Source organism: Staurois parvus, unplaced genomic scaffold (genome assembly GCF_062004578.1).
Source record: "Staurois parvus isolate SC_StPar_1 unplaced genomic scaffold, SC_StPar_1.0 ptg000191l, whole genome shotgun sequence".
Taxonomy (NCBI): domain Eukaryota; kingdom Metazoa; phylum Chordata; class Amphibia; order Anura; family Ranidae; genus Staurois; species Staurois parvus.
Window position 1 is genome coordinate 315,418 of NW_028317987.1, and position 26,877 is coordinate 342,294.

Below are 26,877 nucleotides of genomic sequence, written 5' to 3' on the forward strand. Positions count from 1 at the left end.
CTCTCTGATATGAAGGACGGGACATTCTGGGTAGTCTGTCTCTCTCTGATATGAAGGACGGGACATTCTGGGTAGTCTCTCTCTCTCTGATATGAAGGACGGGACATTCTGGGTAGTCTGTCTCTCTCTCTGATATGAAGGACGGGACATTCTGGGTAGTCTGTCTCCCTCTGATATGAAGGACGGGACATTCTGGGTAGTCTGTCTCTCTCTGATATGAAGGATGGGACATTCTGGGTAGTCTGTCTCTCTCTGATATGAAGGACGGGACATTCTGGGTGGTCTGTCTGTCGCTGATATGAAGGACGGAACATTCTGGGTAGTCTGTCTCTCTGATATGAAGGACGGGACATTCTGGGTAGTCTGTCTCTCTCTGACATGAAGGATGGTACATTCTGGGTAGTCTGTCTCTCTCTGATATGAAGGACGGGACATTCTGGGAAGTCTGTCTCTCTCTCTGATATGAAGGACGGGACATTCTGGGTAGTCTGTCTCTCTCTGATATGAAGGACGGGACATTCTGGGTAGTCTGTCTCTCTCTGATATGAAGGACGGGACATTCTGGGTAGTCTGTCTCTCTCTCTGATATGAAGGACGGGACATTCTGGGTAGTCTGTCTCTCTCTCTGATATGAAGGACGGGACATTCTGGGTAGTCTGTCTCTCTCTCTGATATGAAAGACGGGACATTCTGGGTAGTCTGTCTCTCTCTGATATGAAGGACGGGACATTCTGGGTAGTCTGTCTCTCTCTGAAATGGAGGACGGGACATTCTGGGTAGTCTGTCTCTCTCTGATATGAAGGACGGGACATTCTGGGTAGTCTGTCTCTCTCTGATATGAAGGACGGGACATTCTGGGTAGTCTGTCTCTCTCTCTGATATGAAGGACGGGACATTCTGGGTAGTCTGTCTCTCTCTCTGATATGAAGGACGGGACATTCTGGGTAGTCTGTCTCTCTCTCTGATATGAAGGACGGGACATTCTGGGTAGTCTGTCTCTCTCTCTGATATGAAGGACGGGACATTCTGGGTAGTCTGTCTCTCTCTGATATGAAGGACGGGACATTCTGGGTAGTCTGTCTCTCTCTCTGATATGAAGGACGGGACATTCTGGGTAGTCTGTCTCTCTCTGATATGAAGGATGGGACATTCTGGATAGTCTGTCTCTCTCTCTGATATGAAGGACGGGACATTCTGGGTAGTCTGTCTGTCTCTCTCTGATATGAAGGATGGGACATTCTGGGTAGTCTGTCTCTCTCTGATATGAAGGACGGAACATTCTGGGTAGTCTGTCTCTCTCGCTGATATGAAGGATGGGACATTCTGGGTAGTCTCTCTCTCTGATATGAAGGACGGGACATTCTGGGTAGTCTTTCTCTCTCTCTGATATGAAGGACGGGACATTCTGGGTAGTCTGTCTCTCTCTGATAGGAAGGATGGGACATTCTGGGTAGTCTCTCTCTCTCTGATATGAAGGACGGGACATTCTGGGTAGTCTGTCTCTCTCTCTGATATGAAGGACGGGACATTCTGGGTAGTCTGTCTCCCTCTGATATGAAGGACGGAACATTCTGGGTAGTCTGTCTCTCTCTGATATGAAGGATGGGACATTCTGGGTAGTCTGTCTCTCTCTGATATAAAGGACGGGACATTCTGGGTGGTCTGTCTGTCGCTGATATGAAGGACGGAACATTCTGGGTAGTCTGTCTCTCTGATATGAAGGACGGGACATTCTGGGTAGTCTGTCTCTCTCTGACATGAAGGATGGTACATTCTGGGTAGTCTGTCTCTCTCTGATATGAAGGACGGGACATTCTGGGAAGTCTGTCTCTCTCTCTGACATGAAGGACGGGACATTCTGGGTAGTCTGTCTCTCTCTGATATGAAGGACGGGATATTCTGGGTAGTCTGTCTCTCTCTGATATGAAGGACGGGACATTCTGGGTAGTCTGTCTCTTTCTCTGATATGAAGGACGGGACATTCTGGGTAGTCTGTCTCTCTCTCTGATATGAAGGACGGGACATTCTGGGTAGTCTGTCTCTCTCTCTGATATGAAGGACGGGACATTCTGGGTAGTCTGTCTCTCTCTGATAGGAAGGACGGGACATTCTGGGTAGTCTCTCTCTCTCTGATATGAAGGATGGGACATTCTGGGTAGTCTCTCTCTCTGATATGAAGGACGGGACCTTCTGGGTAGTCTCTCTCTCTCTGATATGAAGGACGGGACATTCTGGGTAGTCTCTCTCTCTGATATGAAGGACGGGACACTCTGGGTAGTCTGTCTCTCTCTGATACGAAGGACGGGACATTCTGGGTAGTCTGTCTCTCTCTGATACGAAGGACGGGACATTCTGGGTAGTCTGTCTCTCTCTGATATGAAGGATGGGACATTGTGGGTAGTCTCTCTCTCTGATATGAAGGACGGGACATTCTGGGTAGTCTGTCTCTCTCTCTGATATGAAGGATGGGACATTCTGGGTAGTCTGTCTCTCTCTCTCTGATATGAAGGATGTGACATTCTAGGTAGTCTGTCTCTCTCTGATATGAAGGATGGGACATTCTGGGTAGTCTGTCTCTCTCTCTGATATGAAGGACGGGACATTCTGGGTTGTCTGTCTCTCTCTGATATGAAGGACGGGACATTCTGGGTAGTCTGTCTCTCTCTGATATGAAGGACGGGACATTCTGGGTAGTCTGTCTCTCTCTCTGATATGAAGGACGGGACATTCTGGGTAGTCTGTCTCTCTCACTGATATGAAGGACGGGACATTCTGGGTAGTCTGTCTCTCTCTGATATGAAGGACGGGACATTCTGGGTAGTCTGTCTCTCTCTCTGATATGAAGGACGGGACATTCTGGGTAGTCTGTCTCTCTCTCTGATATGAAGGACGGGACATTCTGGGTAGTCTGTCTCTCTCTCTGATATGAAGGACGGGACATTCTGGGTAGTCTGTCTCTCTCTCTGATATGAAGGACGGGACATTCTGGGTAGTCTGTCTCTCTCTCTGATATGAAGGACGGGACATTCTGGGTAGTCTGTCTCTCTCTCTCTGATATGAAGGATGTGACATTCTAGGTAGTCTGTCTCTCTCTGATATGAAGGATGGGACATTCTGGGTAGTCTGTCTCTCTCTCTGATATGAAGGACGGGACATTCTGGGTTGTCTGTCTCTCTCTGATAGGAAGGACGGGACATTCTGGGTAGTCTCTCTCTCTCTGATATGAAGGATGGGACATTCTGGGTAGTCTCTCTCTCTGATATGAAGGACGGGACCTTCTGGGTAGTCTCTCTCTCTCTGATATGAAGGATGGGACATTCTGGGTAGTCTCTCTCTCTGATATGAAGGACGGGACACTCTGGGTAGTCTGTCTCTCTCTGATATGAAGGACGGGACATTCTGGGTAGTCTGTCTCTCTCTGATATGAAGGACGGGACATTCTGGGTAATCTGTCTCTCTCTGATATGAAGGACGGGACATTGTGGGTAGTCTGTCTCTCTCTCTGATATGAAGGACGGGACATTCTGGGTAGTCTGTCTCTCTCTCTGATATGAAGGATGGGACATTCTGGGTAGTCTGTCTCTCTCTCTCTGATATGAAGGATGTGACATTCTAGGTAGTCTGTCTCTCTCTGATATGAAGGATGGGACATTCTGGGTAGTCTGTCTCTCTCTCTGATATGAAGGACGGGACATTCTGGGTTGTCTGTCTCTCTCTGATAGGAAGGACGGGACATTTTGGGTAGTCTGTCTCTCTCTGATAGGAAGGACGGGACATTCTGGGTAGTCTGTCTCTCTCTCTGATATGAAGGACGGGACATTCTGGGTAGTCTGTCTCTCTCTCTGATATGAAGGATGGGACATTCTGGGTAGTCTCTCTCTCTGATATGAAGGACGGGACATTCTGGGTAGTCTGTCTCTCTCTCTGATATGAAGGACGGGACATTCTGGGTAGTCTGTCTCTCTCTCTGATATGAAGGACGGGACATTCTGGGTAGTCTGTCTCTCTCTCTGATATGAAGGACGGGACATTCTGGGTAGTCTGTCTCTCTCTGATATGAAGGACGGGACATTCTGGGTAGTCTCTCTCTCTCTGATATGAAGGACGGGACATTCTGGGTAGTCTGTCTCTCTCTCTGATATGAAGGACGGGACATTCTGGGTAGTCTGTCTCCCTCTGATATGAAGGACGGAACATTCTGGGTAGTCTGTCTCTCTCTGATATGAAGGATGGGACATTCTGGGTAGTCTGTCTCTCTCTGATATGAAGGACGGGACATTCTGGGTGGTCTGTCTGTCGCTGATATGAAGGACGGAACATTCTGGGTAGTCTGTCTCTCTGATATGAAGGACGGGACATTCTGGGTAGTCTGTCTCTCTCTGACATGAAGGATGGTACATTCTGGGTAGTCTGTCTCTCTCTGATATGAAGGACGGGACATTCTGGGAAGTCTGTCTCTCTCTCTGATATGAAGGACGGGACATTCTGGGTAGTCTGTCTCTCTCTGATATGAAGGACGGGACATTCTGGGTAGTCTGTCTCTCTCTGATATGAAGGACGGGACATTCTGGGTAGTCTGTCTCTCTCTCTGATATGAAGGACGGGACATTCTGGGTAGTCTGTCTCTCTCTCTGATATGAAGGACGGGACATTCTGGGTAGTCTGTCTCTCTCTCTGATATGAAAGACGGGACATTCTGGGTAGTCTGTCTCTCTCTGATATGAAGGACGGGACATTCTGGGTAGTCTGTCTCTCTCTGATATGGAGGACGGGACATTCTGGGTAGTCTGTCTCTCTCTGATATGAAGGACGGGACATTCTGGGTAATCTGTCTCTCTCTGATATGAAGGACGGGACATTGTGGGTAGTCTGTCTCTCTCTCTGATATGAAGGACGGGACATTCTGGGTAGTCTGTCTCTCTCTCTGATATGAAGGATGGGACATTCTGGGTAGTCTGTCTCTCTCTCTCTGATATGAAGGATGTGACATTCTAGGTAGTCTGTCTCTCTCTGATATGAAGGATGGGACATTCTGGGTAGTCTGTCTCTCTCTCTGATATGAAGGACGGGACATTCTGGGTTGTCTGTCTCTCTCTGATAGGAAGGACGGGACATTCTGGGTAGTCTGTCTCTCTCTGATAGGAAGGACGGGACATTCTGGGTAGTCTGTCTCTCTCTCTGATATGAAGGACGGGACATTCTGGGTAGTCTGTCTCTCTCTCTGATATGAAGGATGGGACATTCTGGGTAGTCTCTCTCTCTGATATGAAGGACGGGACATTCTGGGTAGTCTGTCTCTCTCTCTGATATGAAGGACGGGACATTCTGGGTAGTCTGTCTCTCTCTCTGATATGAAGGACGGGACATTCTGGGTAGTCTGTCTCTCTCTCTGATATGAAGGACGGGACATTCTGGGTAGTCTGTCTCTCTCTGATATGAAGGACGGGACATTCTGGGTAGTCTCTCTCTCTCTGATATGAAGGACGGGACATTCTGGGTAGTCTGTCTCTCTCTCTGATATGAAGGACGGGACATTCTGGGTAGTCTGTCTCCCTCTGATATGAAGGACGGAACATTCTGGGTAGTCTGTCTCTCTCTGATATGAAGGACGGGACATTCTGGGTAGTCTGTCTCTCTCTGATATGAAGGACGGGACATTCTGGGTGGTCTGTCTGTCGCTGATATGAAGGACGGAACATTCTGGGTAGTCTGTCTCTCTGATATGAAGGACGGGACATTCTGGGTAGTCTGTCTCTCTCTGACATGAAGGATGGTACATTCTGGGTAGTCTGTCTCTCTCTGATATGAAGGACGGGACATTCTGGGAAGTCTGTCTCTCTCTCTGATATGAAGGACGGGACCTTCTGGGTAGTCTGTCTCTCTCTGATATGAAGGACGGGACATTCTGGGTCGTCTGTCTCTCTCTCTGATATGAAGGACGGGACATTCTGGGTAGTCTGTCTCTCTCTGATATGAAGGACGGGACATTCTGGGTAGTCTGTCTCTCTCTCTGATATGAAGGACGGGACATTCTGGGTAGTCTGTCTCTCTCTCTGATATGAAGGACGGGACATTCTGGGTAGTCTGTCTCTCTCTCTGATATGAAAGACGGGACATTCTGGGTAGTCTGTCTCTCTCTGATATGAAGGACGGGACATTCTGGGTAGTCTGTCTCTCTCTGATATGGAGGACGGGACATTCTGGGTAGTCTGTCTCTCTCTGATATGAAGGACGGGACATTCTGGGTAGTCTGTCTCTCTCTGATATGAAGGACGGGACATTCTGGGTAGTCTGTCTCTCTCTCTGATATGAAGGACGGGACATTCTGGGTAGTCTGTCTCTCTCTCTGATATGAAGGACGGGACATTCTGGGTAGTCTGTCTCTCTCTCTGATATGAAGGACGGGACATTCTGGGTAGTCTGTCTCTCTCTGATATGAAGGACGGGACATTCTGGGTAGTCTGTCTCTCTCTGATATGAAGGACGGGACATTCTGGGTAGTCTGTCTCTCTCTCTGATATGAAGGACGGGACATTCTGGGTAGTCTGTCTCTCTCTGATATGAAGGATGGGACATTCTGGATAGTCTGTCTCTCTCTCTGATATGAAGGACGGGACATTCTGGGTAGTCTGTCTGTCTCTCTCTGATATGAAGGATGGGACATTCTGGGTAGTCTGTCTCTCTCTGATATGAAGGACGGAACATTCTGGGTAGTCTGTCTCTCTCGCTGATATGAAGGATGGGACATTCTGGGTAGTCTCTCTCTCTGATATGAAGGACGGGACATTCTGGGTAGTCTGTCTCTCTCTGATAGGAAGGATGGGACATTCTGGGTAGTCTCTCTCTCTCTGATATGAAGGACGGGACATTCTGGGTAGTCTGTCTCTCTCTCTGATATGAAGGACGGGACATTCTGGGTAGTCTGTCTCCCTCTGATATGAAGGACGGAACATTCTGGGTAGTCTGTCTCTCTCTGATATGAAGGACGGGACATTCTGGGTAGTCTGTCTCTCTCTGATATGAAGGACGGGACATTCTGGGTGGTCTGTCTGTCGCTGATATGAAGGACGGAACATTCTGGGTAGTCTGTCTCTCTGATATGAAGGACGGGACATTCTGGGTAGTCTGTCTCTCTCTGACATGAAGGATGGTACATTCTGGGTAGTCTGTCTCTCTCTGATATGAAGGACGGGACATTCTGGGAAGTCTGTCTCTCTCTCTGACATGAAGGACGGGACATTCTGGGTAGTCTGTCTCTCTCTGATATGAAGGACGGGATATTCTGGGTAGTCTGTCTCTCTCTGATATGAAGGACGGGACATTCTGGGTAGTCTGTCTCTCTCTCTGATATGAAGGACGGGACATTCTGGGTAGTCTGTCTCTCTCTCTGATATGAAGGACGGGACATTCTGGGTAGTCTGTCTCTCTCTCTGATATGAAGGACGGGACATTCTGGGTAGTCTGTCTCTCTCTCTGATATGAAGGACGGGACATTCTGGGTAGTCTATCTCGGTCTCTGATATGAAGGACGGGACATTCTGGGTAGTCTGTCTCTCTCTGATATGAAGGACGGGACATTCTGGGTAGTCTGTCTCTCTCTCTGATATGAAGGACGGGACATTCTGGGTAGTCTGTCTCTCTCTGATATGAAGGATGGGACATTCTGGGTAGTCTGTCTCTCTCTCTGATATGAAGGATGGGACATTCTGGGTAGTCTGTCTCTCTCTGATATGAAGGACGGGACATTCTGGATAGTCTGTCTCTCTCTCTGATATGAAGGACGGGACATTCTGGGTAGTCTGTCTGTCTCTCTCTGATATGAAGGATGGGACATTCTGGGTAGTCTGTCTCTCTGATATGAAGGACGGGACATTCTGGGTAGTCTGTCACTCTCTCCGAAATGAAGGACGGGACATTCTGGGTAGTCTGTCTCTCTCTCCGATATGAAGGACGGGACGTTCTGGGTAGTCTGTCTCTCTCTGATATGAAGGACGGGACATTCTGGGTAGTCTGTCTCTCTCTCTGATATGAAGGACGGGACATTCTGGGTAGTCTGTCTCTCTCTCCGATATGAAGGACGGGACGTTCTGGGTAGTCTGTCTCTCTCTGATATGAAGGACGGGACATTCTGGGTAGTCTGTCTGTCTCTCTCTGATATGAAGGATGGGACATTCTGGGTAGTCTGTCTCTCTCTGATATGAAGGACGGAACATTCTGGGTAGTCTGTCTCTCTCTCTGATATGAAGGACGGGACATTCTGGGTAGTCTCTCTCTCTGATATGAAGGACGGGACATTCTGAGTAGTCTGTCTCTCTCTCTGATATGAAGGACGGGACATTCTGAGTAGTCTGTCTCTCTGATATGAAGGACGGGACATTCTGAGTAGTCTGTCTCTCTCTCTCTGATATGAAGGACGGGACATTCTGGGTAGTCTGTCTCTCTCTGATATGGAGGACGGGACATTCTGGGTAGTCTGTCTCTCTCTGATATGAAGGACGGGACATTCTGGGTAGTCTGTCTCTCTCTCTGATATGAAGGAAGGGACATTCTGGGTAGTGTGTCTCTCTCTCTGATATGAAGGACGGGACATTCTGGGTCATCTGTCTCTCTCTGATATGAAGGACGGGACATTCTGGGTAGTCTCTCTCTCTCTGATATGACGGATGGGACATTCTGGGTAGTCTGTCTCTCTGATATGAAGGACGGGACATTCTGGGTAGTCTGTCTCTCTGTGATATGAAGGACGGGACATTCTGGGTAGTCTGTCTCTCTCTGATATGAAGGACGGAACATTCTGGGTAGTCTGTCTCTCTCTGATATGAAGGACGGGACATTCTGGGTAGTCTGTCTGGGTCTCTGATATGAAGGACGGGACATTCTGGGTAGTCTGTCTCTCTCTGATATGAAGGACGGGACATTCTGGGTAGTCTGTCTCTCTCTCTGATAAGAAGGATGGGACATTCTGGGTAGTCTGTCTCTCTCTGACATGAAGGATGGTACATTCTGGGTAGTCTGTCTCTCTCTGATATGAAGGACGGGACATTCTGGGAAGTCTGTCTCTCTGATATGAAGGATGGTACATTCTGGGTAGTCTGTCTCTCTCTGATATGAAGGACGGGACATTCTGGGTAGTCTGTGTCTCTCTCTGATATGAAGGACGGGACATTCTGGGTAGTCTGTCTCTCTCTCTGATATGAAGGACGAGACATTCTGGGTAGTCTGTCTCTCTCTCTGATATGAAGGACGGGACATTCTGGGTAGTCTGTCTCTCTCTCTGATATGAAGGACGGGACATTCTGGGTAGTCTGTCTCTCTCTGATATGAAGGACGGGACATTCTGGGTAGTCTGTCTCTCTCTCTGATATGAAGGATGTGACATTCTAGGTAGTCTGTCTCTCTCTGATATGAAGGATGGGACATTCTGGGTAGTCTGTCTCTCTCTCTGATATGAAGGACGGGACATTCTGGGTTGTCTGTCTCTCTCTGATAGGAAGGACGGGACATTCTGGGTAGTCTCTCTCTCTCTGATATGAAGGACGGGACATTCTGGGTAGTCTCTCTCTCTGATATGAAGGACGGGACATTCTGGGTAGTCTCTCTCTCTGATATGAAGGACTGGACACTCTGGGTAGTCTGTCTCTCTCTGATATGAAGGACGGGACATTCTGGGTAGTCTGTCTCTCTCTGATATGAAGGACGGGACTTTCTGGGTAGTCTGTCTCTCTCTCTGATATGAAGGACGGGACATTCTGGGTAGTCTGTCTCTCTCTCTGATATGAAGGATGGGACATTCTGGGTAGTCTGTCTCTCTCTCTCTGATATGAAGGATGTGACATTCTAGGTAGTCTGTCTCTCTCTGATATGAAGGATGGGACATTCTGGGTAGTCTGTCTCTCTCTCTGATATGAAGGACGGGACATTCTGGATAGTCTGTCTCTCTCTGATATGAAGGACGGGACTATCTGGGTAGTCTGTCTCTCTCTCTGATATGAAGGACGGGACATTCTGGGTAGTCTGTCTCTCTCTCTGATATGAAGGACGGGACATTCTGGATAGTCTGTCTCTCTCTCTGATATGAAGGACGGGACATTATAGGTAGTCTGTCTGTCTCTGATATGAAGGACGGAACATTCTGGGTAGTCTGTCTGTCTCTGATATGAAGGACGGGACTTTCTGGGTAGTCTGTCTCTCTCTGATATGAAGGACGGGACATTCTGGGTAGTCTGTCTCTCTGATATGAAGGATGGGACATTCTGGGTAGTCTGTCTCTCTCTCTGATATGAAGGACGGGACATTCTGGGTAGTCTGTCTCTCTCTGATATGAAGGACGGGACATTCTGGGTAGTCTGTCTCTCTCTGATATGAAGGACGGGACATTCTGGGTAATCTGTCTCTCTCTGATATGAAGGACGGAACATTCTGGGTAGTCTGTCTCTCTCTGATATGAAGGACGGGACATTCTGGGTAGTCTGTCTCTCTCTCTGATATGAAGGACGGGACATTCTGGGTAGTCTGTCCCTCTCTGATATGAAGGACGGGACATTCTGGGTAGTCTGTCTCTCTCTCTGATATGAAGGATGGGACATTCTGGGTCGTCTGTCTCTCTGATATGAAGGACGGGACATTCTGGGTAGTCTGTCTCTCTCTGATATGAAGGACGGGACATTCTGGGTAGTCTGTCTCTCTCTCTGATATGAAGGACGGGACATTCTGGGTAGTCTGTCCCTCTCTGATATGAAGGACGGGACATTCTGGGTAGTCTGTCTCTCTCTCTGATATGAAGGATGGGACATTCTGGGTCGTCTGTCTCTCTGATATGAAGGACGGGACATTCTGGGTAGTCTGTCTCTCTCTGATATGAAGGACGGGACATTCTGGGTAGTCTGTCTGGGTCTCTGATATGAAGGACGGGACATTCTGGGTAGTCTGTCTGTCTCTGATATGAAGGATGGGACATTCTGGGTAGTCTGTCTCTCTCTCTGATATGAAGGACGGGACATTCTGGGTAGTCTGTCTCTCTCTGATATGAAGGACGGGACATTCTGGGTAGTCTGTCTCTCTCCCTGATATGAAGGACGGGACATTCTGGGTAGTCTGTCTCTCTCTCTGATATGAAGGACGGGACATTCTGGGTAGTCTGTCTCTTTCTGATATGAAGGACGGGACATTCTGGGTAGTCTGTCTCTCTCTGATATGAAGGACGGGACATTCTGGGTAGTCTGTCTCTCTCTGATATGAAGGACGGGACATTCTGGGTAGTCTGTCTCTCTCTCTGATATGAAGGATGTGACATTCTGGGTCGTCTGTCTCTCTCTGATATGAAGGATGGGACATTCTGGGTAGTCTGTCTCTCTCTCTGATATGAAGGACGGGACATTCTGGGTTGTCTGTCTCTCTCTGATAGGAAGGACGGGACATTCTGGGTAGTCTGTCTCTCTCTCTGATATGAAGGACGGGACATTCTGGGTAGTCTCTCTCTCTCTGATATGAAGGACGGGACATTCTGGGTAGTCTGTCTCTCTCTGATATGAAGGACGGGACATTCTGGGTAGTCTGTCTGTCTCTGATATGAAGGATGGGACATTCTGGGTAGTCTGTCTCTCTCTCTGATATGAAGGACGGGACATTCTGGGTAGTCTGTCTCTCTCTGATATGAAGGACGGGACATTCTGGGTAGTCTGTCTCTCTCCCTGATATGAAGGACGGGACATTCTGGGTAGTCTGTCTCTCTCTCTGATATGAAGGACGGGACATTCTGGGTAGTCTGTCTCTCTCTGATATGAAGGACGGGACATTCTGGGTAGTCTGTCTCTCTCTGATATGAAGGACGGGACATTCTGGGTAGTCTGTCTCTCTCTGATATGGAGGACGGGACATTCTGGGTAGTCTGTCTCTCTCTGATATGAACGACGGGACATTCTGGGTAGTCTGTCTCTCTCTGATATGAAGGACGGGACATTCTGGGTAGTCTGTCTCTCTCTCTGATATGAAGGACGGGACATTCTGGGTAGTCTGTCTCTCTCTGATATGAAGGACGGGGCATTCTGGGTAGTCTGTCTGTCTCTCTCTCTGATATGAAGGACGGGACATTCTGGGTAGTCTGTCTCTCTCTCTGGTATGAAGGACGGGACATTCTGGGTCGTCTGTCTCTCTGATATGAAGGACGGGACATTCTGGGTAGTCTGTCTCTCTCTGATATGAAGGACGGGACATTCTGGGTAGTCTGTCTCTCTCTCTGATATGAAGGACGGTACATTCTGGGTAGTCTGTCCCTCTCTGATATGAAGGACGGGACATTCTGGGTAGTCTGTCTCTCTCTGATATGAAGGACGGGACATTCTGGGTAGTCTGTCTCTCTCTCTGATATGAAGGATGGGACATTCTGGGTCGTCTGTCTCTCTGATATGAAGGACGGGACATTCTGGGTAGTCTGTCTCTCTCTGATATGAAGGACGGGACATTCTGGGTAGTCTGTCTGGGTCTCTGATATGAAGGACGGGACATTCTGGGTAGTCTGTCTGTCTCTGATATGAAGGATGGGACATTCTGGGTAGTCTGTCTCTCTCTCTGATATGAAGGACGGGACATTCTGGGTAGTCTGTCTCTCTCTGATATGAAGGACGGGACATTCTGGGTAGTCTGTCTCTCTCCCTGATATGAAGGACGGGACATTCTGGGTAGTCTGTCTCTCTCTCTGATATGAAGGACGGGACATTCTGGGTAGTCTGTCTCTCTCTGATATGAAGGACGGGACATTCTGGGTAGTCTGTCTCTCTCTGATATGAAGGACGGGACATTCTGGGTAGTCTGTCTCTCTCTGATATGAAGGACGGGACATTCTGGGTAGTCTGTCTCTCTCTCTGATATGAAGGATGTGACATTCTGGGTCGTCTGTCTCTCTCTGATATGAAGGACGGGACATTCTGGGTAGTCTGTCTCTCTCTCTGATAGGAAGGACGGGACATTCTGGGTAGTCTGTCTCTCTCTCTGATATGAAGGACGGGACATTCTGGGTAGTCTGTCTCTCTCTCTGATATGAAGGACGGGACATTCTGGGTAGTCTCTCTCTCTCTGATATGAAGGACGGGACATTCTGGGTAGTCTGTCTGTCTCTGATATGAAGGATGGGACATTCTGGGTAGTCTGTCTCTCTCTCTGATATGAAGGACGGGACATTCTGGGTAGTCTCTCTCTCTCTGATATGAAGGACGGGACATTCTGGGTAGTCTGTCTCTCTCTGATATGAAGGACGGGACATTCTGGGTAGTCTGTCTCTCTCTCTGATAGGAAGGACGGGACATTCTGGGTAGTCTGTCTCTCTCTCTGATAGGAAGGACGGGACATTCTGGGTAGTCTGTCTCTCTCTCTGATATGAAGGACGGGACATTCTGGGTAGTCTCTCTCTCTCTGATATGAAGGACGGGACATTCTGGGTAGTCTGTCTCTCTCTGATATGAAGGACGGGACATTCTGGGTAGTCTGTCTGTCTCTGATATGAAGGATGGGACATTCTGGGTAGTCTGTCTCTCTCTCTGATATGAAGGACGGGACATTCTGGGTAGTCTGTCTCTCTCTGATATGAAGGACGGGACATTCTGGGTAGTCTGTCTCTCTCTCTGATATGAAGGACGGGACATTCTGGGTAGTCTGTCTCTCTCTGATATGAAGGACGGGACATTCTGGGTAGTCTGTCTCTCTCTGATATGAAGGACGGGACATTCTGGGTAGTCTGTCTCTCTCTGATATGGAGGACGGGACATTCTGGGTAGTCTGTCTCTCTCTGATATGAAGGACGGGACATTCTGGGTAGTCTGTCTCTCTCTGATATGAAGGACGGGACATTCTGGGTAGTCTCTCTCTCTGATATGAAGGACGGGACATTCTGGGTAGTCTGTCTCTCTCTGATATGAAGGACGGGACATTCTGGGTAGTCTGTCTCTCTCTCTGATATGAAGGACGGCACATTCTGGGTAGTCTGTCTCTCTCTCTGATATGAAGGACGGGACATTCTGGGTAGTCTGTCTCTCTCTGATAGGAAGGATGGGACATTCTGGGTAGTCTGTCTCTCTCTGATATGAAGGATGGGACATTCTGGGTAGTCTCTCTCTCTGATATGAAGGACGGGACATTCTGGGTCGTCTGTCTCCCTCTGATATGAAGGACGGGACATTCTGGGTCGTCTGTCTCTCTCTGATATGAAGGACGGGACATTCTGGGTCGTCTGTCTCTCTCTGATATGAAGGACGGGACATTCTGGGTAGTCTGTCTCTCTCTGATATGAAGGACGGGACATTCTGGGTAGTCTGTCTCTCTCTGATATGAAGGACGGGACATTCTGGGTAGTCTGTCTCTCTGATATGAAGGACGGGACATTCTGGGTAGTCTGTCTCTCTCTGATATGAAGGACGGGACATTCTGGGTAGTCTGTCTCTCTCTGATATGAAGGACGGGACATTCTGGGTAGTCTGTCTCTCTCTGATATGAAGGACGGGACATTCTGGGTAGTCTGTCTCTCTCTGATATGAAGGACGGGACATTCTGGGTAGTCTGTCTCTCTCTGATATGAAGGACGGGACATTCTGGGTAGTCTGTCTCTCTCTCTAATATGAAGGACGGGACATTCTGGGTAGTCTGTCTCTCTCTGATATGAAGGACGGGACATTCTGGGTAGTCTGTCTCTCTCTGACATGAAGGACGGGACATTCTGGGTAGTCTGTCTCTCTCTGACATGAAGGACGGGACATTCTGGGTAGTCTGTCTCTCTCTGATATGAAGGACGGGACATTCTGGGTAGTCTGTCTCTCTCTGATATGAAGGACGGGACATTCTGGGTTGTCTGTCTCTCTCTGATAGGAAGGATGGGACATTCTGGGTAGTCTGTCTCTCTCTCTGATATGAAGGACGGGACATTCTGGGTAGTCTGTCTCTCTCTGATATGAAGGACGGGACATTCTGGGTAGTCTGTCTCTCTCTCTGATATGAAGAACGGGACATTCTGGGTAGTCTGTCTCTCTCTCTGATTTGAAGGACCGGACATTCTGGGTTGTCTATCTCTCTCTGATATGAAGGATGGGACATTCTGGGTAGTCTGTCTCTCTCTGATAGGAAGGACGGGACATTCTGGGTAGTCTGTCTCTCTCTGATAGGAAGGACGGAACATTCTGGGTAGTCTGTCTCTCTGATATGAAGGACGGGACATTCTGGGTAGTCTGTCTCTCTCTGATATGAAGGACGGGACATTCTGGGTAGTCTGTCTCTCTCTGATATGAAGGATGGGACATTCTGGGTCGTCTGTCTCTCTCTGATATGAAGGACGGGACATTCTGGGTCGTCTGTCTCTCTCTGATATGAAGGACGGGACATTCTGGGTAGTCTGTCTCTCTCTGATATGAAGGACGGGACATTCTGGGTAGTCTGTCTCTCTCTCTGATATGAAGGACGGGACATTCTGGGTTGTCTGTCTCTCTCTGATAGGAAGGATGGGACATTCTGGGTAGTCTGTCTCTCTCTCTGATATGAAGGACGGGACATTCTGGGTAGTCTGTCTCTCTCTGATATGAAGGACGGGACATTCTGGGTAGTCTGTCTCTCTCTGATATGAAGGACGGGACATTCTGGGTAGTCTGTCTCTCTCTGATATGAAGGACGGGACATTCTGGGTAGTCTGTCTCTCTCTCTGATATGAAGAACGGGACATTCTAGGTAGTCTGTCTCTCTCTCTGATTTGAAGGACCGGACATTCTGGGTTGTCTGTCTCTCTCTGATATGAAGGATGGGACATTCTGGGTAGTCTGTCTCTCTCTGATATGAAGGACGGGACATTCTGGGTAGTCTGTCTCTCTCTGTGATATGAAGGACGGGACATTCTGGGTAGTCTGTCTCTCTCTGATATGAAGGACGGGACATTCTGGGTAGTCTGTCTCTCTCTCTGATATGAAGGACGGGACATTCTGGGTAGTCTGTCTCTCTCTGTGATATGAAGGACGGGACATTCTGGGTAGTCTGTCTCTCTCTGATATGAAGGACGGGACATTCTGGGTAGTCTGTCTCTCTCTGATATGAAGGACGGGACATTCTGGGTAGTCTGTCTCTCTCTGATATGAAGGACGGGACATTCTGGGTAGTCTGTCTCTCTCTCTAATATGAAGGACGGGACATTCTGGGTAGTCTGTCTCTCTCTGATATGAAGGACGGGACATTCTGGGTAGTCTGTCTCTCTCTGACATGAAGGACGGGACATTCTGGGTAGTCTGTCTCTCTCTGACATGAAGGACGGGACATTCTGGGTAGTCTGTCTCTCTCTGATATGAAGGACGGGACATTCTGGGTTGTCTGTCTCTCTCTGATAGGAAGGATGGGACATTCTGGGTAGTCTGTCTCTCTCTCTGATATGAAGGACGGGACATTCTGGGTAGTCTGTCTCTCTCTGATATGAAGGACGGGACATTCTGGGTAGTCTGTCTCTCTCTCTGATATGAAGAACGGGACATTCTGGGTAGTCTGTCTCTCTCTCTGATTTGAAGGACCGGACATTCTGGGTTGTCTGTCTCTCTCTGATATGAAGGATGGGACATTCTGGGTAGTCTGTCTCTCTCTGATAGGAAGGACGGGACATTCTGGGTAGTCTGTCTCTCTCTGATATGAAGGACGGAACATTCTGGGTAGTCTGTCTCTCTCTCTGATATGAAGAACGGGACATTCTGGGTAGTCTGTCTCTCTCTCTGATTTGAAGGACCGGACATTCTGGGTTGTCTCTCTCTCTCTGATATGAAGGACGGGACATTCTGGGTAGTCTGTCTCTCTCTGATATGAAGGACGGGACATTCTGGGTAGTCTGTCTCTCTCTCTGATATGAAGAACGGGACATTCTGGGTAGTCTGTCTCTCTCTCTGATTTGAAGGACCGGACATTCTGGGTTGTCTGTCTCTCTCTGATATGAAGGATGGGACATTCTGTGTAGTCTGTCTCTCTCTGATAGGAAGGACGGGACATTCTGGGTAGTCTGTCTCTCTCTGATAGGAAGGACGGAACATTCTGGGTAGTCTGTCTCTCTGATATGAAGGACGGGACATTCTGGGTAGTCTGTCTCTCTCTGATATGAAGGACGGGACATTCTGGGTAGTCTGTCTCTCTCTGATATGAAGGACGGGACATTCTGGGTCGTCTGTCTCTCTCTGATATGAAGGACGGGACATTCTGGGTCGTCTGTCTCTCTCTGATATGAAGGACGGGACATTCTGGGTAGTCTGTCTCTCTCTGATATGAAGGACGGGACATTCTGGGTAGTCTGTCTCTCTCTGATATGAAGGACGGGACATTCTGGGTAGTCTGTCTCTCTCTGATATGAAGGACGGGACATTCTGGGTAGTCTGTCTCTCTCTCTGATATGAAGAACGGGACATTCCGGGTAGTCTGTCTCTCTCTCTGATTTGAAGGACGGGACATTCCGGGTAGTCTGTCTCTCTCTGATATGAAGGACGGGACATTCTGGGTTGTCTGTCTCTCTCTGATATGAAGGACGGGACATTCTGGGTAGTCTGTCTCTCTCTGATATGAAGGACGGGACATTCTGGGTAGTCTGTCTCGGTCTCTGATATGAAGGATGGGACATTCTGGGTAGTCTGTCTCTCTCTGATAGGAAGGACGGGACATTCTGGGTAGTCTGTCTCTCTCTCTGATATGAAGGACGGGACATTCTGTGTAGTCTGTCTCTCTCTGATATGAAGGACGGAACATTCTGGGTAGTCTGTCTCTCTGATATGAAGGACGGGACATTCTGGGTAGTCTGTCTCTCTCTGATATGAAGGACGGGACATTCTGGGTAGTCTGTCTCTCTCTGATATGAAGGACGGGACATTCTGGGTAGTCTGTCTCTCTCTGTGATATGAAGGACGGGACATTCTGGGTAGTCTGTCTCTCTCTCTGATATGAAGGATGGGACTATCTGGGTAGTCTGTCTCTCTCTGATATGAAGGATGGGACATTCTGGGTAGTCTCTCTCTCTGATATGAAGGACGGGACATTCTGGGTAGTCTGTCTCTCTCTCTGATATGAAGGACGGGACATTCTGGGTAGTCTCTCTCTCTCTGATATGAAGGATGGGACACTCTGGGTAGTCTGTCTCTCTCTCTGATATGAAGGACGGGACATTCTGGGTAGTCTCTCTCTCTCTGATATGAAGGACGGGACATTCTGGGTAGTCTCTCTCTCTCTGATATGAAGGACGGGACATTCTGGGTAGTCTGTCTCTCTCTGATATGAAGGACGGGACATTCTGGGTAGTCTGTCTCTCTCTGATATGAAGGACGGGACATTCTGGGTAGTCTCTCTCTCTCTGATATGAAGGATGGGACACTCTGGGTAGTCTGTCTCTCTCTGATATGAAGGACGGGACATTCTGGGTAGTGTTTCTGATTTTGGAGGTTTCTGTTTTATTATGTATACCTTTGTTTTTATCTTGTGTTCTGTGTCTTTAAGACTTTTCCAGCTGCAGTAAAATATCTTTTTTAAACAGTTGGTTGCATAAGAGTTAGGTTTATTGTTTCTTACTTTTTTTGTAGTTATTTTGGAACTTCCCTGATATCTCTGTAATGTAATACAATACAGGAATGGGTATTAGGGGACATTTCTCGGGGCTGCAGTTCCTCTGAACTCCACAAGATGGTGATCTCATTTCTACTAACCAGACAGGACTTCTCTATGGAATAAGGACAGGACAGACAGGAAGTGATGTCATGTACAGACAGGAAGTGATGTCAGGAACAGACAGGAAGGGATGTCAGGAACAGACAGGAAGTGATGTCAGGAACAGACAGGAAGTGATGTCAGGAACAGACAGGAAGTGATCTGGAATAAAGATAAGACGTTCCCTTTGGTCTGAAGGAGATCGGAGACGTTGGTGGACGTGACAGTAGAGGAGGTAATTATTATTATACAGGATTTATGGCGCCAACAGTGTCCTCAGCGCTGTACAATATAACAGGAGACAATACAGCAACAATACAAGAGGGGTAGGAGGGCCCTGATCCTGGGAGCTTACAATCTAGGAGGGAGGGGCTGATCCTGGGAGCTTACAATCTAAGAGGGAGGGCCCAGATCCTGGGAGCTTACAATCTAAGAGGGAGGGGCTGATCCTGGGAGCTTACAATCTAAGAGGGAGGGCCCAGATCCTGGGAGCTTACAATCTAGGAGGGAGGGGCTGATCCTGGGAGCTTACAATCTAAGAGGGAGGGGCTGATCCTGGGAGCTTACAATCTAGGAGGGAGGGGCTGATCCTGGGAGCTTACAATCTAAGAGGGAGGGCCCTGATCCTGGGAGCTTACAATCTAAGAGGGAGGGGCTGATCCTGGGAGCTTACAATCTAAGAGGGAGGGGCTGATCCTGGGAGCTTACAATCTAGGAGGGAGGGGCTGATCCTGGGAGCTTACAATCTAAGAGGGAGGGCCCTGATCCTGGGAGCTTACAATCTAGGAGGGAGGGGCTGATCCTGGGAGCTTACAATCTAGGAGGGAGGGGCTGATCCTGGGAGCTTACAATCTAAGAGGGAGGGCCCAGATCCTGGGAGCTTACAATCTAAGAGGGAGGGGCTGATCCTGGGAGCTTACAATCTAAGAGGGAGGGCCTGATCCTGGGAGCTTACAATCTAAGAGGGAGGGGCTGATCCTGGGAGTTTACAATCTAGGAGGGAGGGGCTGATCCTGGGAGCTTACAATCTAAGAGGGAGGGCCCTGATCCTGGGAGCTTACAATCTAAGAGGGAGGGGCTGATCCTGGGAGCTTACAATCTAAGAGGGAGGGGCTGATCCTGGGAGCTTACAATCTAGGAGGGAGGGGCTGATCCTGGGAGCTTACAATCTAAGAGGGAGGGGCTGATCCTGGGAGCTTACAATCTAAGAGGGAGGGCCCTGATCCTGGGAGCTGACAATCTAAGAGGGAGGGGCTGATCCTGGGAGCTTACAATCTAAGAGGGAGGGCTGATCCTGGGAGCTTACACTCTAAGAGGGAGGGGCTGATCCTGGGAGCTTACAATCTAAGAGGGAGGGGCTGATCCTGGGAGCTTACAATCTAAGAGGGAGGGGCTGATCCTGGGAGCTTACAATCTAAGAGGGAGGGGCTGATCCTGGGAGCTTACAATCTAAGAGGGAGGGGCTGATCCTGGGAGCTTACAATCTAAGAGGGAGGGGCTGATCCTGGGAGCTTACAATCTAGGAGGGAGGGGCTGATCCTGGGAGCTTACAATCTAGGAGGGAGGGGCTGATCCTGGGAGCTTACAATCTAGGAGGGAGGGCCTGATCCTGGGAGCTGACAATCTAGGAGGGAGGAGCTAGTGGTATAAAAGGTAGTAACTGTGGGGGATGGACTGGTTGGAAGAGTAGAGGATTCCAGTATTAGCTGAGGGCAGGATAGGCTTCCCTGAAGAGATCGGTTTTCAGAGATCACCTAAAAGTGAGCAGAGTAGGCGATAGTCTGATAAATTGGGGTAGAGAGTTTCAGAGGATGGGGGAAGCTCTGGAGAAGTCCTGAAGATGAGCATGGGAGGAGGAGACAAGGGAGCTAGAGAGTAGGAGGTCTTGCGAGGAGCAGAGAGGACGGTTTGGGTGATATTTGGAGACAAGATCGGTGATGTAATTTGGGGCGGAGTTATAAATGACTTTATATGTTATTGTTAATGTTTTAAATTGTATCCGTTGGGCAACGGGAAGCCAGTGGAGGGATTGGCAGAGAGGGGTGGAGGACACTGAGTGGAGGCCAGTGGAGGGATTGGCAGAGAGGGGTGGAGGACACTGAATGGAGGCCAGTGGAGGGATTGGCAGAGAGGGGTGGAGGACACTGAATGGAGGCCAGTGGAGGGATTGAGGACACTGAATGGAGGCCAGTGGAGGGATTGGCAGAGGGGGGTGGAGGACGCTGAGTGGAGGCCAGTGGAGGGATTGGCAGAGAGGGGTGGAGGACACTGATTGGAGGCCAGTGGAGGGATTGGCAGAGAGGGGTGGAGGACGCTGAGTGGAGGCCAGTGGAGGGATTGGCAGAGAGGGGTGGAGGACACTGAATGGAGGCCAGTGGAGGGATTGGCAGAGAGGGGTGGAGGACACTGAATGGAGGCCAGTGGAGGGATTGGCAGAGAGGGGTGGAGGACACTGAGTGGAGACCAGTGGAGGGATTGGCAGAGAGGGGTGGAGGACACTGAGTGGAGGCCAGTGGAGGGATTGGCAGAGAGGGGTGGAGGACACTGAATGGAGGCCAGTGGAGGGATTGGCAGAGAGGGGTGGAGGACACTGAATGGAGGCCAGTGGAGGGATTGAGGACACTGAATGGAGGCCAGTGGAGGGATTGGCAGAGGGGGGTGGAGGACGCTGAGTGGAGGCCAGTGGAGGGATTGGCAGAGAGGGGTGGAGGACACTGAATGGAGGCATTGGCAGAGAGGGGTAGAGGACACTGATTGGAGGCCAGTGGAGGGATTGGCAGAGGGGGGTGGAGGATGCTGAGTGGAGGCCAGTGGAGGGATTGGCAGAGATGGGTGGAGGACACTGAATGGAGGCCAGTGGAGGGATTGGCAGAGAGGGGTGGAGGACACTGAATGGAGGCCAGTGGAGGGATTGGCAGAGAGGGGTGGAGGACACTGAATGGAGGCCAGTGGAGGGATTGGCAGAGGGGGTTGGAGGACGCTGAGTGGAGGCCAGTGGAGGGATTGGCAGAGAGGGGTGGAGGACACTGAATGGAGGCCAGTGGAGGGATTGGCAGAGGGGGGTGGAGGACACTGAGTGAAGGCCAGTGGAGGGATTGGCAGAGGGGGGTGGAGGACACTGAGTGGAAGCCAATGGAGGGATTGGCAGAGAGGGGTGGAGGACACTGAATGGAGGCCAGTGGAGGGATTGGCAGAGAGGGGTGGAGGACACTGAATGGAGGCCAGTGGAGGGATTGGCAGAGAGGGGTGGAGGACACTGAGTGGAGGCCAGTGGAGGGATTGGCAGAGAGGGGTGGAGGACACTGAGTGGAGGCCAGTGGAGGGATTGGCAGAGAGGGGTGGAGGACACTGAATGGAGGCCAGTGGAGGGATTGGCAGAGAGGGGTGGAGGACACTGAATGGAGGCCAGTGGAGGGATTGGCAGAGAGGGGTGGAGGACACTGATTGGAGGCCAGTGGAGGGATTGGCAGAGAGGGGTGGCAGATACAGAATGGTTAGTAAGGTGGATGAGTCTGGCAGCAGCATTCATGATAGACTGAAGAGGGGATAGCCTGTGATGAGGTCGGCCAATGAGGAGGGAGTTACAATAGTCAAGGTGAGATATAACAAGGGAGTGAATAAGTTGCTTAGTGGTTTCCGAGGTTAGGAACGGGCGTATCTTGGAGATGTTGTGGAGGTGAAGTCTACAAGATTAGGACAGTGATTGGATTTGGGGGTGAAAGGACAGATGGGAGTCTAAGATTACACCTAGTGTCAGAGTCGGGGATTGAAACTGGTCCTTCTGCAGTGGGAGGCAATGTCTCTTCTCACTGAGCTATCTGGAACGCTGGACAGCTCCCTTGACAATTCTTGGATAATCCTGCCTTGTGCCTTGATTACTCTTGAACCTTGAACTCCTTGCTCCTCCCATGAACTTCCTTATAAAAGCCATGTCCTTGGACTTCCTCCTTGCCAGATTATTGTGCCTTCCCTGCCAATATCCCGCTTACTGTTCCTGCTGCTGTCTACACCTCCGCTACTGACCTTTGGCTTGTTCCTGACCACGATTTCGTCTCATCCTAACGTACTACGATTGATCTGCTACCATTTGTGACCGACCCTTGGCTTGTACTGACTCTGCTTTCATCTGATCCCTAACCAGTTGATCCGCTATTGGTTCCCAGTCTGCTCATTCCCTGGTGGGGGGATCCTGAGATCTGCGACCCGGTATTAACACGCAGCCCAATCCATCTCCACCATTAGGAGCTCTGGGGAAGACCGGTTAATACTTAGACCCCGCACCTCAGGTGAGCCTGCGTCATTCCCAGGGGGATCCGCTGGTGTACCTATCCTGCTGGTTTCAGGTAAACCTTTTACTGCTATAGCAACTGGTCTCTGAACCTGACCTTATATCATGACACCTAGTACCCTGGCATGAGGGGAGGGACTGATGGTTGTGTTATTGATCTTGATGGAGAAGTCAGGGGAGGGGCACGGGCTGGAGGGAATACTAAGAGCTCAGTTTTGGAAAGATTGAGTTTGAGGAAGTGGAGTGACATCCATGCCGATATGTCACTTAGTAAGTTAGTAATGCGAGAGGAGACTGAAGGGGTGAGGAGGAGACTGAAGGGGTGAGGTGAGGAGGAGACTGAAGGGGAGAGGAGGAGACTGAAGGGGTGAGGTGAGGAGGAGACTGAAGGGGAGAGGTGAGGAGGAGACTGAAGGGGTGAGGTGAGGAGGAGACTGAAGGGGTGAGTTGAGGAGGAGACTGAAGGGGTGAGGTGAGGAGGAGACTAAAGGGGTGAGGTGAGGAGGAGACTGAAGGGGTGAGGTGAGGAGGAGACTGAAGGGGCGAGGTGAGGAGGAGACTGAAGGGGCGAGGTGAGGAGCAGACTGAAGGGGCGAGGTGAGGAGCAGACTGAAGGGGCGAGGTGAGGAGCAGACTGAAGGGGCGAGGTGAGGAGGAGACTGAAGGGGTGAGGTGAGGAGGAGACTGAAGGGGTGAGGTGAGGAGGAGACTGAAGGGGTGAGGTGAGGAGGAGACTGAAGGGGTGAGGTGAGGAGGAGACTGAAGGGGTGGGGTGAGGAGGAGACTGAAGGGGAGGAGACTGAAGGGGTGAGGTGAGGAGGAGACTGAAGGGGTGAGGTGAGGAGGAGACTGAAGGGGTGAGGTGAGGAGGAGACTGAAGGGGCGAGGTGAGGAGGAGACTGAAGAGGTGAGGAGAAGACTGAAGGGGTGAGGTGAGGAGCAGACTGAAGGGGCGAGGTGAGGAGGAGACTGAAGGGGTGAGGTGAGGAGGAGACTGAAGGGGTGAGGTGAGGAGGAGACTGAAGGGGTGGGGTGAGGAGGAGACTGAAGGGGAGGAGACTGAAGGGGTGAGGTGAGGAGGAGACTGAAGGGGTGAGGTGAGGAGGAGACTGAAGGGGTGAGGTGAGGAGGAGACTGAAGGGGCGAGGTGAGGAGGAGACTGAAGAGGTGAGGAGGAGACTGAAGGGGCGAGGTGAGGAGGAGACTGAAGGGGCGAGGTGAGGAGGAGACTGAAGGGGCGAGGTGAGGAGGAGACTGAAGGGGCGAGGTGAGGAGGAGACTGAAGGGGCGAGGTGAGGAGGAGACCGAAGGGATGAGGTGAGAGGTAGACAGATAGATTTGTGTGTCATCAGCATAGAGATGGTACTTAAAGCCATGGGAGGTTATCAAGTGACCAAGGTAGGAGGTGTAGATGGAGAAGAGAAGGGGTCCAAGGACAGAGCCTTGAGAAACCCCTACAGAGAGAGGGAGTGAAGAGGAGGAGGCGGGGTTATAGGTAACACTGAAGGAGCGCTGCAATAGGTAGGAGGAGAACCAGGAGAGAGCAGAGTCTCTGAGGCCAAGAGAGTGGTGTTTTTTGAGGAGGAGGGGATGGTCAATAGTATCAAAAGCCACAGAGAGGTCAAGTAGTAAGAGTATGGAGTAGTGGCCATTGGTTGGGATGAGTACGGAGTAGTGGCCATTGGTTGGGATGAGTACGGAGTAGTGACCATTGGTTGGGATGAGTACGGAGTAGTGACCATTGGTTGGGATTAGTACGGAGTAGTGGTCATTGGTTGGGATTAGTACGGAGTAGTGGCCATTGGTTGGGATGAGTACGGAGTAGTGACCATTGGTTGGGATTAGTACGGAGTAGTGGCCATTGGTTGGGATTAGTACGGAGTAGTGACCATTGGTTGGGATGAGTATGGAGTAGTGGCCATTGGTTGGTATGAGTATGGAGTAGTGACCATTGGTTGGGATTAGTACGGAGTAGTGACCATTGGTTGGGATGAGTATGGAGTAGTGGCCATTGGTTGGTATGAGTATGGAGTAGTGACCATTGGTTGGGATGAGTATGGAGTAGTGGCCATTGGTTGGAATGAGTACGGAGTAGTGGTCATTGGTTGGGAGGAGTACGGAGTAGTGGTCATTGGTTGGGATGAGTACGGAGTAGTGGCCATTGGTTGGGATGAGTACGGAGTAGTGACCATTGGTTGGGATGAGTACGGAGTAGTGACCATTGGTTGGGATGAGTACGGTGTAGTGACCATTGGTTGGGATGAGTACGGAGTAGTGACCATTGGTTGGGATGAGTACGGAGTAGTGACCATTGGTTGGGATGAGTACGGTGTAGTGACCATTGGTTGGGATGAGTACGGAGTAGTGACCATTGGTTGGGATGAGTACGGAGTAGTGGCCATTGGTTGGGATGAGTATGGAGTAGTGACCATTGGTTGGGATGAGTACGGAGTAGTGGCCATTGGTTGGGATGAGTACGGAGTAGTGGCCATTGGTTGGGATGAGTACGGAGTAGTGGCCATTGGTTGGGATGAGTATAGAGTAGTGGCCATTGGTTGGGATGAGTACGGAGTAGTGGCCATTGGTTGGGATGAGTACGGAGTAGTGGCCATTGGTTGGGAGGAGTACGGAGTAGTGGCCATTGGTTGGGATGAGTACGGAGTAGTGGCCATTGGTTGGGAGGAGTACGGAGTAGTGGCCATTGGTTGGGAGGAGTACGGAGTAGTGGCCATTGGTTGGGAGGAGTACGGAGTAGTGGCCATTGGTTGGGAGGAGTACGGAGTAGTGGCCATTGGTTGGGATGAGTACGGAGTAGTGGCCATTGGTTGGGATGAGTACGGAGTAGTGGCCATTGGTTGGGAGGAGTACGGAGTAGTGGCCATTGGTTGGAATGAGTACGGAGTAGTGGTCATTGGTTGGGAGGAGTACGGAGTAGTGGTCATTGGTTGGGATGAGTACGGAGTAGTGGCCATTGGTTGGGATGAGTACGGAGTAGTGGCGATTGGTTGGGAGGAGTACGGAGTAGTGGCCATTGGTTGGGAGGAGTACGGAGTAGTGGCCATTGGTTGGGAGGAGTACGGAGTAGTGGCCATTGGTTGGGATGAGTACGGAGTAGTGACCATTGGTTGGGATGAGTACTGAGTAGTGGCCATTGGTTGGGAGGAGTACGGAGTAGTGGCCATTGGTTGGGAGGAGTACGGAGTAGTGGCCATTGGTTGGGATGACTACGGAGTAGTGGCCATTGGTTGGGATGAGTATGGAGTAGTGGCCATTGGTTGGGATGAGTACTGAGTAGTGGCCATTGGTTGAGATGAGTACGGAGTAGCGGCCATTGGTTGGGATGAGTACGGAGTAGTGGCCATTGGTTGGGATGAGTACGGAGTAGTGACCATTGGTTGGGATGAGTACGGAGTAGTGGCCATTGGTTGGGATGAGTATGGAGTAGTGGCCATTGGTTGGGATGAGTACTGAGTAGTGGCCATTGGTTGAGATGAGTACGGAGTAGCGGCCATTGGTTGGGATGAGTACGGAGTAGTGGCCATTGGTTGGGATGAGTACGGAGTAGTGGCCATTGGTTGGGATGAGTACTGAGTAGTGGCCATTGGTTGAGATGAGTACGGAGTAGCGGCCATTGGTTGGGATGAGTACGGAGTAGTGGCCATTGGTTGGGATGAGTACGGAGTAGTGGCCATTGGTTGGGATGAGTACGGAGTAGTGGCCATTGGTTGGGAGGAGTACGGAGTAGTGGCCATTGGTTGGGATGAGTACGGAGTAGTGGCCATTCTTTGGGATGAGTACAGAGTAGTGGCCATTGGTTGGGATCAGTACAGAGTAGTGGCCATTGGTTGGGATGAGTATGGAGTGTGGCCATTGGTTGGGATGAGTACGGAGTAGTGGTCATTGGT